Genomic DNA, 18,681 nt, shown 5'->3' with positions numbered 1-18,681 from the left:
AGTTGAGTGGGCAGAGAATGGCCTGGGGGGAGTCGTGAGGGGAAATAATATGATCAGAATATATTGTATGAAAAATTAATTTTTAAAGACACACAGGAAATGAACTGTCAAAAAGCCAGTCTTATCCCATGCACACAGAGAAAGCTGACTGTGCCTTGAGCAACAGACGGCTTAAGAAGAGAGGAGTGATAGACAGAAGGTGTTAACATGTTCCTCATAGTCCACAGTTCTTAACTGTGGAGGGACCTGCCCTGGCAGACAGAAGTGTGGCGTCCAGAAGTGGGATGTGATATTAGTGCCCCTCTTCAACCCCGTGTGCTCTGAAACTGCGGCTTTGTTCTAGTTTGTTCTCTGAGGAGAGTCATTTTGCAGACACGTGCACGCACACACACACACACACACACACACACACACACACACACACTCATAAGCACACTCATAAGTGCAGGGACAGTTTCTCACTAATTCCCATCCTTTAATTGGTATGGATTTGGTGATCTGCATGGTGAAGTCGTGGTGAACAATACCAAATCACTTCCAATTCACCTTATGTTCCAAACGAAACATTACGTCTCCATTTTACCTCTTCTTCTCTTCAAGATGACGGAACCATAAGCCAGTCTCTGTAAAACCTTCCACAGGTTGACAATCTGCTTTCCTTTCTTCAATTCCCAAAAGGGGGCGATCATGAACAGAGCTTCCAGAATTTTCTTCATCGTCTGTCTCCAGGATTTCACTGCTTCTCCGGTTTTGCTACGGGGGGTGGGGGTGAGGGGGTGTCTCTCTACTGCCTGTTTATATTTGTGTTTCCTAAGAAATAAATCCTCTTAATTAAAAGACAAAGTCTGTGGTGGCAAAGTTCTAGGCACGATGTAAATGTCACCTGATTAATTCCGTTCACTGAGATCTCCAACGAGCAGCCGCGGTTTCGCCCATTCTCTTTAAGCTACAGACCCACCAGTCACACAGCGCTGGACAGCGGAGGATGTGTGTGCCCTGTTCCCAAGCCAGTTAGTCGAAAACAGAATCCCTTGCTTTGCTCCACAAAGAAGGGCCTTTTTAAGGGGAAATGTCTTTTTAAAAACTCCAGACAAAGGAAATCCCTTCTGCTTAGGAAAGGGATTTAGACGCTGGAGCTGTGCCTGATCAGGTCCTTAAAGCCCGGCTCTGTTCCTGAAACAATGACAAACTCAGACCACCGCTTGCCCTGAAGACCACCAGGAAAAGGCTGAGCGGCAGGGCATGAAGCCCACGCTGTGTCTAGAACACAGCATAGCAAGCACAGCGTGGCATCACACCATGGAACCATGAGAAACCACCTGTGGGTTTCTGGATCCCAATGTGGGCCCGCCGTGAGAAGTTGTTTCTTAAACGTGAAATGGAAGGAAAGACATCTCTTTTCTCATTGGATCTCAGGATGTGCTAACTCCCATACCACCAAGCCCTGGCCCCAGCAGACAGTCAATGTAGTAAGTTTACTGGCAGCTGAGGTAGGGGTGAAACAGACCGATGAGCTAGGCTTGGAGACACGAAGGGAAAAAAAATCCCATACCGAGGGAATCCAAGCCAAAATGTCTACCTCAGACAGGCAGAATAGCCCAGCAGGCCCCATTCACCCAATACGGCCCAAAAGGATTCTGGCTAATTTTAAGTTTTATTCAATCAATTATAGACTTACAGAATAATCAAGCATTATTTGTTTCTCTTGGCAAAGTCCTGATTTGCAAAGTCCTATTTGGCAACAGAAAGCCTGAATTCTTTTTTTTTCTTTCTTTCATCCTTCCTTCTTTCTTTCTTTTTGTTTTGTTTTAAGAAAGTTGTTTTAGTAAAACGAACAACCTCACTGTCCCTTCAGGTCAAAACGTACCGTTTCTGACAGCAATGTGCCCTGGTGTGGAGCATGTAGGAGAAGGACAGACCCGAGCTTCAGAGTCAGACAGAGGAGTCCCACTGGATGTATTCCACTCGGACTGCAAGGAAACTGCCAAAAGCTGTGGCTCTCGGGTCTAGTTTCATTCACTACACAGTGAGTGGGGATTGGAATACCTACCTTATGGCCTGTGGTAAGAGCTCAGTGAGGGTGAACCACACCTAGCGTGGTCCTCACACAGTAACTCACCAAAGACACCTGGCAGCTTGTCCTGAGTATGTCTGTGAGGGAAGCTCCTGGGAGAGAATTAGAGACACAGCTGACCCTTTGCCAAGGTCTCTATATGATGTCTAGCTTAGGCAGCCTCTTGAGATTTTTTATTTTTTTTTTTTTTTTGAGACAGGGTTTCACATAGCCCAGGCCCACCTCACTGTGTAGCTGGGATGACCCAGACCTCCTGGTCCTCCTGACCCCGCACTGTGAATGCCGAGGCTGCATGCATATGCCTCCTGTATGCACAGCTGTACCAGCACTGGGAACGAGATCTGGCGCTTTGCAAAGAGTACGACAGCCTTCTACTCACCGAGTCACCTCTTTGCAACTCGTTTTATGAGGAAAGGGAATAAGAGAGGCCAAGGGGAGAGAACCTTAGGCTGACATTTTCATGGTGCTGGGCCAGCTGCCTTAGGGCCCGGCTTTCAGCAGACACCCACGGAACAAATGTCTACTAAGCGCAAGTTTATTTTGAATTGGGTTGGGAAAGGAAGGTGAAAAATAAACTACCCCTCCCCCTAAGAAAGAGTTAACAGCCAAGGTTCCTAGAGAGGGCTCAGGGGTTGAGAGCACTTCCCGCTCTTGCAGAGGACCCAGGCTTAGCCCTCAGTACCCATGCGGCAACTTACAACCGTGGGAACTCCAGTAAAAGGGGATCTGATGACCTCTTTTGGCCTCCTGGGGCACTTCACACACGTGATACCCGTGAACGCACACAAGCACGCACATACATAGAGAACTAAAGAAAAGTGTGAAGAAGTTCACAGCTCACTGGGAGAAACAGAGAGACACGCAGGGAATTAAAACGCAAGCCAGTGTGATGGGCGCTGCGGAAGGAGGAATGAGGTGCCGCGGGCATGCGGAGAACAAGGTGTGCTTTCTTCCCCGCGGCTGGCAGCTTCCACTGCTCCATATTTACCCAGGGGAGCCGAGAAGTAGAGTTTTAATTTTTGTTTATCTATTTTCTTGTTTATTTGTGTTGGTGTTTTACCTGTATGTGTGTCTGTGTCAGGCTGTCTGATCCCCTGGATCTGGAGCTACAGACAGTTGTGAACTGCCACGTGGGGGCTGGGAATTGAACCTGGGACCTCTGGAAGAACAAAGCCAGTGTTCTGAACCACTGAGCCATCTCTCCAACCGCCCCCCTCCATTTCTTAAATTTACTTGTAACAGAAAAATATAAAGGAAGAAGGATGGTGGTAACCCCAACATTCAGAAAGCTGAAGTAAAAGGATTGTGAGTTTGAGGCCAGTCTGGTCTATATAAAGAATTTCTGGAAAGCCTGAACTATATGTCAAGACTTTGTCTCAAAATAGATTAATAAATAACAAATAAATGAATATAATGAGTCCCAGTATATCTATTCACCATTTTAAAAATAAGAAATAGGTATAGGGTTGGAGAGATGGCTCAGGGGTAATGCCTAGTCCGATGCCCAGAAGCTACGTAAAAAGGCAGACTTGGTGGCACACTTGTAATCCTAGAGCTGGGGAATCAGACACGGGCAGATTCCATGGCCTGTTGACCAACCAGCCTAGCTTAATGGATGTGTTCCAGTCAAGTGAGAGAGCCTTCTCAAAACACAGTTCCTAAGGAATGACAAGTAGGGTTGTCCTCTGTCCTACACGCACACAGACACACACACAGACACACACACACACAGACACACACACACAGACACACACATACACATACAAGACACATAGACACACATGTGTGCATATGCAGCCACATGCACAACTGTACCCTCATACATGTAGACATGAACATAAACATGCATGTGCAAATAATAATAACAATAATAAAATAAATTGTGGGCTACTGATGTACCATGGTGGAAGAGCCTGGTATGTATAAAACCCTGGGTTCGATCCTTAGCAAAGGTAAACAGACACACACATAAATGCATACACACATACATACTGCAGTTTGAAAATAGGTAGTAGTTTCCAGAGACTCCTGTGTTAAAGGTTTAGACTCCAGGGAGGTATTATTGAGAAACGATGAAACCGTGAGAAGGCAGGGCTTCATAAAACCTTTGGTCCTTGGGTCATTAGAAACATGCCTTTGAAGTGGGCTGTGGGACCCCAATATCTCAGTGTCTTTAGAGGCAGGAAAATGGCCTCGCCACATCTTTCCAGAGACATGAAGATTAAGGCCATCTGGTTTTGGACTACCTACCACTTGGAGATCTGTAAGCAAAAATAAACCTTTCCTCTTCATAAGTTAATTGTCTCCGGCATTTTGTTATAGTAACACGAAGCTCTCTAATATATCTACTATTCAGAGTGGAAACCTGCGTAGCCTCCTTCCTCATTTATCCCTTTATACTTCCTCTGCATAGCTGCCGTCTTATGGTAAATAGTAATTTTTGAATGAGGCAAACTTCTCATATTATTTATGGACATTTATTTAACTGATTTTGCTGAGCATCGAAGTGACTAGCTGAAAGTCAGCGCCAGTCAAGGCTGTGAAAATGTCCCCTAGTGCTCATGTTTCGCTTCTGTTAAAATTACTGCTCGATTGCTTTTGGATTTTTAAAACTTCACTCCTCAGCCTTTCTGCTAAGACCAGGTATAGATTTTCTGAACCTCACAAGTTCTTAGGAGAATTTTTAAGTTCTTATGTAATAGACTAGACGATTTATTCACTGCAAATATCACTCTGCTATTCGGTCCCACAGCATCTGCTGACGTGGCCGCTGTTGCATAAGCTGTAAAGAGGCCCGGTGGAAATAGGCCTGTGATAAAGAGAATGTTATTTCAGTAACTTACTTCAGGACTCCTGGGACCAATTTACGTCTCTGGTTACATAAGCAGTCGGGTGTGCAGTATACTCGGACCACCACGGGTGGGCGCCTGGAAGAGCTGCTGTGAGCGCACAAACGGGCAGCCCAACTGGACACCACGCTCAGAGCTGGCTGCCCACCGTGCTGGATGGAAGTGTAAAGGCCAAATGGAAGGTCCAAACCCAGCCGTGAGAGGCAGCGGGGGTGGGGGTGGGGGAACAAGGGCGCTATTTTAGGCCTAATGAAAGGAGAATTTGAAGCAGAATGGGCAGGACATATTTGGACAGTAGGTGGCACAATATGGTCCTAGTGTTGCTAAGAATTAGACTTGGAGGAGAGAGGTGATGAGCTGTAGACCGGAGGAGTCAGGTAATCCAGGAGAAATTCAATAGACAATTGCTACGGAATGCATGCATGTGTGCATACACACACACACACACACACACACACACACACACACACACACACACAGAGAGAGAGAGAGAGAGAGAGAGAGAGAGAGAGAGAGAGAGAGAGAGAGAGAGAGAGAGAGGTGCTTAGAAACCTGTGGGTAGACAGAACAACCTACTGTAAAAGCTGGATGCATTGATGACCTCAGTGTACTTGTCCCCAGGCCCTCCACAGTGCTCTCCAGAAGCGCCCATCTTTTCAGGAATGGAGCAAAGGGCTGAGTATATCACAGACCAGACACTTGCTAAGGACATAGGAGAGTCCTGTGCTCTACCTGCTCTCTGAAGAGTATGCCCTTTAACGGACAGAAGACCACATGGTGCAGCCACCATACCACGGAAAACAGGTGCCCAGAGCCAGGGAAACCAGCTGGCTGGCTTAAGGACCACCTTGGTTTTGTCCTGTGATGGGGGGAGGTTTGTTTCAGCAAGAGTTTGGATTCTTCTGCTTGAGATGCTGGCCTTACAGAAGAATTCAGAGAACACAGACTGAGGAGCTTGGGAGAGCAAGGCTCCCCGCTTCTGGGACAGAGGGCCAAAGGCCAGTCACGTCAAGGAGATTTGACTCAGTTTTAGACTTGCTGCTCAAACACTAAACAGAACCTGGGACCCCTAACCACAGAACCAGGACCAAATGGTAGGTAACCAGGCATCTTTTGAAAACTCACAGTGGGTGAGCCAGGTAGTTCAATTGTCCCAACTGAAGCAAGAACCCTCAAGAGCTAGACATGTCCTCAGAGTGTAGCAGGTGTTTACCAGTTCCTGGAGTATCTAAGGTGGGCGATGCATGGCAGAACAACGTGGGTTATAAAAGAGATCCAGGAAAGGGAGGTGTCAGCATAGTGCCCCGTGCGTGCAGCACCAGAGAGCTGGGCTGCCACCACATTCCCGGACTCTTGCAACAGTGTTAGCCATGTGGCCACACACAGAGTAGTTGGAAACACACACACACCCGGAGGACTTGAAATTAATCCGAGAGGAACAAGGTGTTACATTGAATGCTCACAGGTACACGGTCGGTTCAGATAGGTAAGGCAGGCGGTTCAGAGGCCAGGAAGACCAGAACTGGAGGAGGGCATTAACAAATCCGGAAAATATGAAACCAGTGTGAGAAAGCGAGCTTGCCCTTCCCCTTTGCTTGTATGTTACACCCTCTTCCGACCTCAGCTCGCGGTCAGGATGTGGACCACCACACGGTGGCGCTGCCGTCTAATCCTTAGTCTCCTTGGTCGGCCCTGTTTGTCTATGATGGCCGCCGCGTGTGTGTTTGTTGACCGTCTCGTGTTCTTGTTAGCTTTCAGACTAAACGAAATTTGGAAGTCACCACGAAAGGGAGAATTCTCCGGAATGGAGACTCAAGATTCTGGCCCTCGTCGCAGTGACATTTTCTCTGTGAAATAACGAACCCTCATTCCTATGTGTACTCTTCGCTACCCCGGGACATTTCAATGGTAGAGGTCAGTACCCTGAGCTACAATCAACGGACAAAGTCACCTACTGCCACGGCTGAGGTCAGATCCCAGGCCACGGGAAATCCTTCAGGTCATTATTACCCTGTCTTATTGTTAGTGGTGTTTTCTGAAGTTCTTCCTCAGCTGGCCCTGGCCGAGCTTGGCTTTCTCTTCTGTCACAGTCTTTGCAGCTGATCCCGAGAGTAGTCTTTAATAAACACACTGGAAACAAGTCTGAAGGTTTTCCTGAAACACCGCCATTATTTGAGAGAATGAAGTCAACACACCAAGGGAAACGGAAACCAGAGAGGGAGGCTGGGTGCAGTCAACCCGAGGGCCGGCTCTAATGCAGGCATCCTGTGGTTTGACTGTGAGAACCAGATGTTTCATATTTGAAAATATTCGGTCTCAAGGCTGGTTTGAGCTGGTTCTCCAAGCAGAAAGCCGTGGCTGATATAACGGGCGTCTGAACAAACTGTATGGGCTATTCTTAAATATTAGTTTAAAAGATCATTCCTCGGTTTAGACGGCAGCTACTTGAACACGCTCTATCTGGTTTCCTTTATTTTCTTTCTTTAAGATGTTTTTATTATTAACTAATTTACTAACTTGTGTTGAAGGGTCTCACGCGTGTACCCCAGGCTGGCCAGAGTCTTCAGATCCTCCTGTGTGCTGGGATTTCAGGCTCATGTGACCACGCCTGTTTTCTGCAGTGTAGAGAATTGAACTGAGGACTTTGCACAAGCGTGGTGAGCCACCTCAGGCACTTCCTGAGCCTTGCTTGGTTTCCTCAGTGAGGAATCAACACTAGCAAGGACCTGCTCATTGTATTACTGGAAAGGTTAGACAAAGAAATACATACAGGTTGCCTGGAACCGTGCCAGACACATCAGGAACCCCTAAAAATTATTGGCTCCAGGATCAGATCATTTTTTACCCGGTAACTTTCAGGAAATGCCTTTGCTGCTTTGTGGATTGGTAAAATCATGGCAAATTTGGTCACGATTGGCTCCCGCCACTCATCTGGAGTTCCAGAAGGCAAATGCCTAAAGGAGCAAGCTCAGTAGCAAGACAGTGGGGACCGGGGCACATGGGAAGCCTAGGTCTCCTCAGCTGTGCTTGAGGATGGCTGCCAGAACCATACGCAAACAAGGTTTTGTCGTCACCAAGTCTGATTCAAAATAGTTTATCTCTGCAACATTGGCTAAACAAAGGAGAGCAAATAAAATACACCTGCCAACCCCAGCCTGAGGTTTCCGTTGAGTAACGTTTATGGAGTAGCATATTATAGAGTGAAATTTTTATAAGCTATTTTTAAATAATAAAGGAATATAGATTGTGTAAATAATGTTGATAATGTTGGTGAGGGTACAGTGAGAACAGCGGCCTCTACTCCGCCTCTCTTAGGCTCTACCCCAACAGTCATGAGCCCATAAATAACACTATTACTCCAGTCTTGGTTTTGTTGTTGTTGTTGTTGTTGTTGTTGTCATTGTTGTGGCTGTGTTGTGTTGGTTTTTGGCTTTGGTTTTGTGCTGAGGCAAGGTCTCTTTATGTAGTCCCTGAAGCAGTGCCCTTGAACACACAGAGATCCATCTGCCTCTGCCCTCCAAGTGCTGGGGTTAAAGGCCCATGTCACCACATGCGGAAGGACTAATGTATCTAGTTCTTATCATGAAACATGAAGATTTAATTTCTGAGTTGGAAAGATTAATGGTTTACTGGTAGAGCAATCCCCTGGCACGTCCTGAGTTTGATCCCCAATTAGTAATGACCAAAAAAGAATTTGTAATAAGGATTTAATCATAAATCCTTTACAGTTCATTTTTTTTGGCTTAAAACATAAAATTGTATGTTTCCCCTAGTTAATTCCGCATTTCTGCATTTAATTATATATACATTTAATTATATATAAATACATATATATATATATATACAAAAGATTTATTTATTTTATGTATGTGAGTACACAGTCTCTCTCCTCAGACACACCAGAAGAGGGCATGGGATCCCATTACAGATGGTTGTGGGCTACTATGTGGTTGCTGGGAATTGAACTCAGGACCTCTGGAAGAGCAGTCAGTGCTCTTAACCACTGAGCCATCTCTCTGCCCCCCAATCTCATATTTTTTTAACCTTGCAAATAAATAAAAAACATCACGCACCAAAATTAACCAGGTCTGAAGTCTATACAACGCAGGGAACTTCTATACAGCCCCGCCCCTCAGGTGGAGGCGCTCCTCCTGTCCCGCCCCTCAGAGGGAAGCGATCCTCCTGGCCCCATTCGATAGTATTACTCACTTGGGCCACCGTATCCAGCCTAACTGCTTTATGTAACGCTGTGAAAGTTGAATTGGCAGGATTCAATCAAAACCACATTACTTGATGGAGAGATCTAGTACAAAGATTTTTTTTCCCCAACAGTTCTGCCTGTGGTGGAACTGGCCTGGAACTCACAGAAATCCTGCCTCTGCCTTCTGAGGGTTAGGATAAATGGTGTGTGCCACCACAACTGGTTACCTTCTTTCCTTCCTTCCTTCCTTCCTTCCTTCCTTCCTTCCTTCCTTCCTCCCTTCCATTTTAAAGATGTTTTAACTATGTCTTTAGTAGAATACGAAAGAGATCTTTGTAGTACATGTCATCTCTAAGTGAAGGGGTTAAAAAGAACCGTAAACCAGGGTTTCCAGTCCTGTTATTGGTGCCACATTGGGTGGAATCCCTTGTAGGGGCCTGTCCTGTGTATAGTAGGGTGTTTATTTCAAAGCATCCCCTGCCGAAACCCAGCAGATGAGGGCCATGCTCCCTCACCTGCCCTGCGATGTAACAAACACCTCTCTAACTCTTGGCAACGTCCTTCCTTAAAGTTATCTCAAAGGCAGCGAAGGTGGGGAGCAGCTGCCACCACAGTGTTAGCAGAGGAGAAAGAGAAGGGGAACTGCTTAAATTAGAAATCTGCTGATGCTCGTTCCCTGCACTGGGCACGGTGAAGCCAGTTCTGCCGGTGCTGCCAAAACTGCAAACCGGGCTCCATTGCTACAGGAAAGCAAGCTGCGGTTTGTGGGACAAGTCTGCACTCTGGAACAGCAGCCACCTGATTTCTTCGGCCTCCCTCGAGCGCCCCCTACAGGCAGAGTCTGGAAGGGAGCCAGTCCGCAAGGAAAGCCCCTTGATGGAGGGAAAAGGCTAGAATTGGTTCTAGCAAAGCTGGAAATGTATCCAGGAATAACGGAAGATCATGGCGAGTTTGAATTTACGTCTGTGGACAAAAACTTTTAAGAAAATAAGCGTTTTTATATACTTAAAGGCAACAAATTGCATATGTTTTCCTAGTGGCTAATCCTATGTTCTGTGAATTGATTCTTACTGCTTTTGTGCTTTGCATAACCTTACTTCCGATCTTAAGAATAGTTGTCTTAATTCATCTGTGCCAACTCCCCGAGATTTCCAGAGCATGCTGCATTTGACTTTTTACTTTTGCTCTTTAAATGTTTCTTTCTCCCACAAGACTGTTAATGCCTCGATAAGAATTGTGTTTTATTGATTTTTGTCTAACTCACTAAGTATTCCTTAAAAGCCTAATAACGGATGAACTATCTGGAAGAAAAAGAATAGAAAATATAAATGTGCTTGTAAACAGGCACGTCCCAGGGCTCTCAGATGGCAAGGGAATTAAAACAGATTTTAAACGGCCAGGCATGGTGGTGCACACCTTTAATCCTGGCACTTGGGAGGCAGAAGCGGGTGGGTCTCTATGAGTTTGAGGCCAGCCTGGTCTACAGAGTGAGCTCCAAGTCATCAAAGGCAAAATGGTGACACACACACACACTTAAAACTAATAAAAGCGGGGCTGGGGATTTAGCTCAGTGGTAGAGCGCTTACCTAGGAAGCGCAAGGCCCTGGGTTCGGTCCCCAGCTCCGAAAAAAAAGAACCAAAAAAAAAAAAAAAACTAATAAAAGCAAATATTTAAAGAACAGACAAGTATAGCTTTAAGGTTGACAGGATGACTTGGTGGGACACAGGTTGTGGAGAACATTCTAGATCCAAGCAAAAGCAGCCTGGGTGATTTTGTCCTTGCTTATTTCTCTGGTTTCTGTTACCTTACAGCCTTTCCAGTCGAGTTTTCTTAATGCTTTTTGAACACGGAAATCATATTTCTACCTTAGGGCCTTTGTTCACGCAATTCTTCCACAGGGATATGTGTGCCTCATCTCTTTTCACTGTTTGCATGAATACCTTCCTTCCTCCCTTCCTCCCTCCCTTCCTCCCTCTCTCCCTCCTCTCTTTCTTCATATGTTATTGGGGTTAAACCTAGAACTTTAATATCTAGGAAAGCACTCTACCACTGAGCTACATTGCCACCCCTATAAATATTTGCTTTTTGTCAAGGGCTCAGTAATTCACCCAGTCTGGCTTTAAACTCACTAGGTGCCTCTGGCAGGCCTTGAACTCGCCAAGTAGTCTGCAGCAGCTTCCCTTGTAGCCGAAATTACAGCTATACAGGTTCGTTGAAATACACTAGAGGGTGTTTATTTACTAGACTGTGTCTGTGCTGGTCACTGGATTCAGAACCTATATCCTAGATACTAGAACTCGTATAGTCTAGTACATAGTGGAAGACTGTTATTATCGGTGTGGGGGGTGCTAAGGGTGGAACCCCACTGTATACTTGACTCTGATATGGATACTGGATTCAGCGACCAAAACAGAGACGTGCTGTAGTGCATAAATTATTTGTGGTGTCCTACGGATTCATATATGACCGTGAGGACACAGCAGAGATCAGAGGCGTGTTCTCCGAGCTGAGGAGACCTAGCCAGCATCACTGAATGAAGACTAGGTACGAGCTCATTTAACCATTATCCGTCTGTGTAGTTGTTTTTGCAGAGACTCTAAATTTCAAGATTGTTTGAGCCAAGCTGGAGGTTGATTGTCGCTGTTTGCTACTGCTGCTGACAATGAAACGTCTCGGCTCTGAGAAACCACGCGATTCTTCCCCTGCATATTTCGAGCACCTTCCCTTCCAGAACTTTCCCAAGGAAAACGTCCTATCTGTACCTCAACATAGCCCGGAATGTAAATCACAGCCACCAGTTTCTGCCACTCAAACACCAACACAATATGACCTCACACAGAGCTGTGAGATCGGGTTGCCATGGTAATCTCTATTCCCATCATCGTGAACTAATTGTTCTGTTTGAAAACTGCTGCTCCTGAGGTTCAGCGAGCTTCAACCCTGCCAGACCTCAGCCGGCAGGAAGCTAAATGATGTGTTATTATTCAGCATAATTATTTGCCAACAATCTATATTTAGAAGTGGGAGAGTATATAGAAGAGAGATTTTTTTTAAGGGGGTCTTTTCAATCTATCCAGGGCTACTGTAAGTACGAGCACCTTTTCTTTCTGTCGTTGGGACATCCCTTTATTCTGACGGCCCCTAAGTTGTACCGCCCCCATCCCACACCTCTGCCTTTCCAGCATATTAGCATCCCAAGGTAAGAGAACATCACAGAATTGGCCCTCTTGGTCTTATGCTTTAGGAGACACCAGAGAATTGTGGGAGAATATATTACCAATGTGATTTAAGCCCGTTAAAGGGAAAATGAACCAGCTAAAAAACCTCCAAGTTTTCCATTATTTGGAAAAGGAAAACATGTTTACATTGTGTAATTAATGTACTAACGTAACTAGTATAGGTTTTTGAAAGTATACTTATAGGAACTTAAGTCATAAAAATACACGGAGATTTTTCTTTCTATTTGTCTGACCATCCCCTTTAAAAAAAAAGACTTGTTTATTTATTATTATATATGAGTACACTGTCGCTGTCTTCAGACACACCAGAAGAGGGCATCAGATCCCATTACAGATGGTTGTGAGCCACCATGTGGTTGCTGAGATTTGAACTCAGGATCTCTGGAAGAGCAGTCAGTGCTCTTAACCGCTGAGCCATCTCTCCAGCCTGGATATAATATATCTTATTCTATTCTTGCTGCTAAAGATTTATATTTATTTTTAAAAAAAGACGTTTGTTTATATTATTATAATTTAAAAAAAAATTGAAGTCTCTCAGGGCAATGGTGATGCATGTCCTTAATCTCAGCACTCGGGAGGCAGAGGCAGGCAGTCGGAGTTGGAGGCCAGCCTGGTCTACAGACGGAGTTCCAGGGACAGTCAGGGTTACATAGAGAAACCCTGTCTTGAAAAAAGGAAGGAGGAGTAGAAGAAGGGGAAGAGGGAGGGGGAGGAGGAGAGGGAAGAAGGGAGAGGGGAGAGAGAGGGAGGGAGGGAAGGAAGGAGAGAGAGAGAGAGAGAGAGAGAGAGAAGAAAAAAGACAAAAAAAGTTGAAGTCTTACAGTTCTGGAGGGTGAAAAGACCATAAACAAGATCCCAGGAGATCAGTATCTGATGGGACCTTACTTACCCCTCAGGATATCATCTATGTGTCCTTGAGTAGCAGAAGAGACAAAGACCCTGGGCTGCTTTTACAGGAGTCCTAGTCTCCTTCACGAAGACTTCATCCTCATGACCTCTTCACCTCCCAAACTTTCCTTTCTACCTCCTATTCTACATTAGATTTAGCCTTAGTCAGGGTTTCTATTCCTGCATGAACATCATGACCAAGAAGCAAGTTGGGGAGGAAAGGGTTTATTCAGCTTACACTTCCATATTACTTCATCACCAAAGGAAGTCAGGACAGGAACTCAAGCAGGTCAGGAAGCAGGAGCTGATGCAGAGGCCATGGAGGGATGTTATTCACTGGCTTGCTCAGCTTGCTTTCTTATAGAACCCAAGACTACCACCCACAATGGGCTGGGCCCTCCCCCTTGATCACTAATTGAGAAAATGCCTTACAGCTGGGTCTCATGGAGGAATTTCCTCAAGGGAGGCTCCTTTCTCTATAAGTACAGCTTGTGTCAAGTTGACACACAAAACCAGCCAGTACAACAGATTTCAATATATAAATTTCTATTCTTATTTCTCTCTCTCTCTCTCTCTCTCTCTCTCTCTCTCTCTCTCTCTCTCTCTCTCTCTCTCAGGATTAAAGATATGAGCCATCACAGGCCAGCAAGAAAAGATCTTTTAGCATAAGAAAAGGAGCATAAGAAATAAACAATTGGCTTTATGTCTTTCATTACATATATTTATTATTTTGTACGTGAGTAAAGAATAATTTTGTTCTTTATAAGAAAGACCATATTGTTAGCCTGTAACATATAATAAAATATTGTTTTCAATGTCACTTGAAGCTCTAAGTTAGATGCCTTCTGGCATCCTACATTTGAACCCCAGATGACCGCATAGGACATTAAAAGCAGCATCACTTGGACCATAGCTTTTTCACTCAGCCTACTGCAATAGGAGCTCTGGAGAAAATATTTTTTTAATGTATTTATTTTATTTCTATGAGTACACTGTTGCTGTCTTCAGACACCAGAAGAGGGCATCAGATCCCATTACAGATGGTTGTGAGCCACCATGTGGTTGCTGGGATTTGAACTCGGGACCTCTGGAAGAGCGGTCAGAACTCTCAACCGTTGAGCCATCTCCCTCTCCAGCCCCTGGAGAAAACATTGATGCCAGACCAATTACAACTGATTCCCTTGAGGTGTAGTCCCAGTGTGCACACGTCCTAACGTCCAGGAGATTCTTCACGCAGCTGTGCCTGAGAACGGCTGAGACTGTGGCTGAAAATCACTGCTTCCCTGCCCTCCTTTCCCCATTCCCTTACCGGGTTGGCGGGATGGCCACCTACAAGCAGACAGTGAGAGGTCTCTCAACCTTGGGATTCACGGACGTGGAGAGATGGCTCAGCGGTTAAGCGCGCTGACTGTTCTTTTAGATCCAGAAGTCCTGAGTTCACATTCCCAGCAACCACGTGGTGGCTCACAACCATCTGTGATGGAACCTGGTGTGTCTGAAGAGAGCAAGTGTGTACTTACATAAAATAAATAACTCTTTAAAAAAAATGGGGGATTCACTGGGCTGGGCCTCAAATCCATGCGCTGAGGGGGCCATGCCTCAGCCTCCCAGTAACTGGGGCTCTAGGCACACAGCACCATGTCAGTGAGCCGTCCTAACACTCCCGAAGCATCCTCTGCTGCTCCCCTGCTCACAGATTACTTATGCATGTATCTGTGTGCTCCCTGACAAGTCGGATGATTTTGTGCCTTAAACAGTGCTGGTTTATGAGGGCTGGGAATGTGGTTCAGGGGTACAGTGATTGCCTAACATATATGAAGGCGTGGTTTCTTTTTTTGTTTTAAGTTTATTTTTATGTATATGAATGCTCTACCTGCACATACACCTGCATCCCAGAACTCATCGTAGATGGTAGTGAGTGACCATGTGGTTGCTGAGGGTTGAACTCAGAACATTTGGAAGAGTTAACCCACCTTAACCCATCATCTCTCCAGTGTGGTTTCAGTTGGTCCCCACCAACGTAAAAAAAAGGAACAACAACAACAAAGATGTGTGTACAAACATATATATACATATATATACAAACATATATACAAACACATATGTACAAACATATATATATATATATATATATATGTATAATGTCATAAGCCAGTTTCGAAGTATTTTCAGATTAGGAAACTGAAGGCTTTCCCCCTCTCATACCAACTAGTTCTTCTCTTCTCCAACATCACCTGAGACCTACAAAAAAACCTATAAGGAAACTCTTTCCACTTTAGACAGTTTGTCCTGCAACCTGTGAGCCAAGAACCAGGTTCTTGAACTCAGGACCTCTGGGAGAGCAGTCGGTGCTCTTAACTGCTGAGCCATCTCTCCAGCCCCTCATCACAATCAAGTATTAACTTTTATTGTAACACACACACACACACACACACACACACACACACACACACACGTATGTATCCCCACATCTGTGTGTGTGTAGGTGTGTATAATACCACTCTGAGAGCAAATAGTTTTGCCTGATGAAGCAAGACTCTGTCTGAACAGAACAAAGCTCAATAAAATATATGCCTTCCTCACCCCTCAGTCATCTCAGCCAGCTGGGAAACGGAAGCACCTGAAGCCTCACATCCACGGGCCAGCAAGAATGACAGAAGTATGCAACTTTAGACACAGTTCTTTAAAGGCATGGGGACTCTGTTGGTGAGAAAGGATGAAGAGCTCCCATTCTCCTACCCACAGGACCAAGAGTCTTTCACAGAGGCCCAAGGCCGAGGAGGAATGCTTAATGGGACCTGCACTGTCCAGACCAGCCCCAAGGGAGACTGATTCCTGAGAATCTATGACATTTGACCCTTAAAAATAGTAACTTTTGGGCTGGAGAGATGGCTCAGTGGTTAAGAGCACTGACTGCTCTTCCAGAGTCCTGAGTTCAAATCCAGCAACCACATGGTGGCTCACAACCATCTGTATTGGGATCCGATGCCCTCTTCTGGTGTGTCTGAAGACAGCTACAGTGTGCTTATATACAAAATAAATAAATCTTTAAAAAAGAAAATAGTAACTTTCAAGAAAAGAAAAACAAGAGAGTGGGGGAGACTGAGAAAGAATGCAGTCTCACTTCTCGGATGACAACAAAACCCAGAGTCAGCGAGTTGAAGATGAATTTGATAGTCCTTTTCTTCAAGAATTCTTTTTTTTTTTTTGGTTCTTTTTTTTCGGAGCTGGGGACCGAACCCAGGGCCTTGCGCTTCCTAGGTAAGCGCTCTACCACTGAGCTAAATCCCCAGCCCCTTCTTCAAGAATTCTTACAAAAGCCAGGGATGAGGCAGGAGGATAGCTTGTTTGAGATAAGCCAAGGCTACACTGTAAATCCTTGTCTCAAAATTTAAAGGAGATGAAAATAGAAAAAGAAGGGAGGGTAGGAGGAAAAGAAGGAAAGAGGGAAGGAGGGAGGGAGGGAGGCTGACACATTTAAACTGGGGATAAATTACTTGAAATAAATGAGATGAGGGCTTGGAGAGATGGCTCAGCAGTTAAGATCTCTGCTCTTCCAGAGGTCCTGAGTTCAAATCCCAGCAAACATATGGTTACTCACCACCATCTGTAATGGGATCCGATGATCTCTTCTGGTGAGTCTGAAGGCAGCGACAGTGTGCTCACATACATAAAAGAAATAAATAAATCTTCAAGAAAGAAATGGAGAATACAGCACTTACATAAAGGCCATCTCGAGGGTATTAAAGCTTTCAGAATCTGAATGTGGGAGTAATGGGTTCATTTCTAAAATGCCTCAGAAGCATGATTGATTTAATATTTGATAGTCTGTGCTCCATGTCTGCGAGGTTGATTTTACACACAGGCACGTACTGCTGCAGATATATTCCCCCATCTAGATACAAAGTCAGAATGCACAAAGGGATGCCAAGGACACATGGAGAGCACACACAGCCTTCCAGGGACTGTTTCTCTCTCTCTGGATGTCCATTTGCTTCTTGAAGGCACGGGCATGAGTTGGGTCATTTAGAACAGGGCCTTGTAAATAAATGAAACTAGCAATGAAATCAAGTATTCCCCAATCGCTTGAAAGGGGACAAAAAGACTATGAAAACCCTTTCTCATTGTTTTTGCTGATGTTTTTCAAGACAGGGTTTCTCTGTGTAGCCCTGGCTGGCCTGGAACTCACTTTGTAGCCCAGGCTGGCCTCGAACTCACAGAGATCCTCCCGCCTCTGCCTCCTGAGAGCCAAGGCATGTGCTGCCCCACCTGGCTGAAAACTCCTGTTTGCATAAATATCTAGAAATAAGAATTCTGAGTATACTTTTCAAAAAGAGGAAGTATGGTTCTTTGAGACCCTCACTATAGATTCTGTCAAAATATGTCACAGAATTGAAGCAAAGATAAGGTTTTACAATTTCTAAGTTACTCAAAAATTTCATTCTGCTGGGTGCAGTGGTGCATACCTTTCATTCCAGTGCCCAGGAGGCAGCAGAGGCAATCAGATCTCTGTGAATTTAAGACCAGCCTGGTTGGTATGTAATGAGACCCAGGCTAACCAGGGCTATACAGTCTCTCAAAAGACAAAAAATAAAAAATTTAAAAAAAAAGAAAAGGGGAAGAAAAATATTTTGTCATTGAATTAATTATGCCTTTACAAAACAATTAAAAATTACAGATGTGTGGGGTTGGGGATTTAGCTCAGTGGTAGAGCGCTTGCCTAGCAAGTGCAAGGCCCTGGGTTTGGTTCCCAGCTCAAAAAAAAAAAAAAAAAATTACAGATGTGGATCAATGAAGCCAAAGGCTACCTGGAGTCATTTTTCTCTTGATCAATAGAATACTATGTAGACAGTGATTTGTTTCCAATTCCTTAAAGTCTCCTATACCACACTCCCCTCCCAACACACACACACACACACACACACATCAAACCACAAAATGGAACATGTCTTTCTTCTGATAGGATCCTGGTGTGGTGGGAATGCGGCTGGCAGCATGTCATGTGACCTGGAGCATCGGAGTGAATCCAGGTATTTCTCTGAACTTGCCACCTTGCTCCATTTAAAGCCTTCCCTAAGACAGGAATAGTCATCTCTCTGATCCATTGCCACCTGCCCTGACGCTTTGCCACCTGTACCTCTGCCATGTGACTGAGCCCCCATTAGATTCCCAAAGACAGCTGTGTTAGTATTTTCACCATGATGTCCTACAGGAGCAAGCGAAAGATACCAGGAGCAAAGCACAGAAGCCAATCCAGGTGACAACCATCACGAACCAGACTCCGGGATGGACTGAATAACTAACACACTCAGATGCTGCTGATCCCAAGTCAGACAGGCAGGGGCAGCCCAGAAGTCACTGGCAACGATCAGTCTGCACCTGGGTGGTTCCTAACCATGAGAAAAACAGCTTTGCTGTTTAAGGAGATG

The 18,681-nt window shown here is 45.1% G+C and overlaps 1 long non-coding RNA gene across 4 annotated transcripts; it reads left to right on the top strand.

The window, feature by feature from the left end:
- The first annotated feature begins 6,598 nt into the window (after positions 1–6,598).
- Positions 6,599–18,282, top strand: LOC120093601 (uncharacterized). Of its 4 annotated transcripts, none has more exons than XR_015625342.1 (3): positions 6,599–6,922; positions 11,705–11,987; positions 18,216–18,282. It is a non-coding gene; the product is annotated as an uncharacterized LOC120093601 (long non-coding RNA). The 4 variants fall into 4 exon arrangements; XR_015625341.1 differs by lacking the exon at positions 18,216–18,282 and adding an exon at positions 15,843–16,313; XR_015625339.1 differs by lacking the exon at positions 18,216–18,282 and adding an exon at positions 15,843–16,313 and having other exon boundaries at positions 11,705–12,324.
- Positions 18,283–18,681: the final 399 nt, after the last annotated feature.

This window comes from Rattus norvegicus, chromosome 7 (genome assembly GCF_021556685.1).
Source record: "Rattus norvegicus strain SHRSP/BbbUtx chromosome 7, alternate assembly SHRSP_T2T, whole genome shotgun sequence".
Classification (NCBI taxonomy): Eukaryota; Metazoa; Chordata; class Mammalia; order Rodentia; family Muridae; genus Rattus; species Rattus norvegicus.
This window is presented reverse-complemented; position numbering and strand designations above follow the sequence as displayed.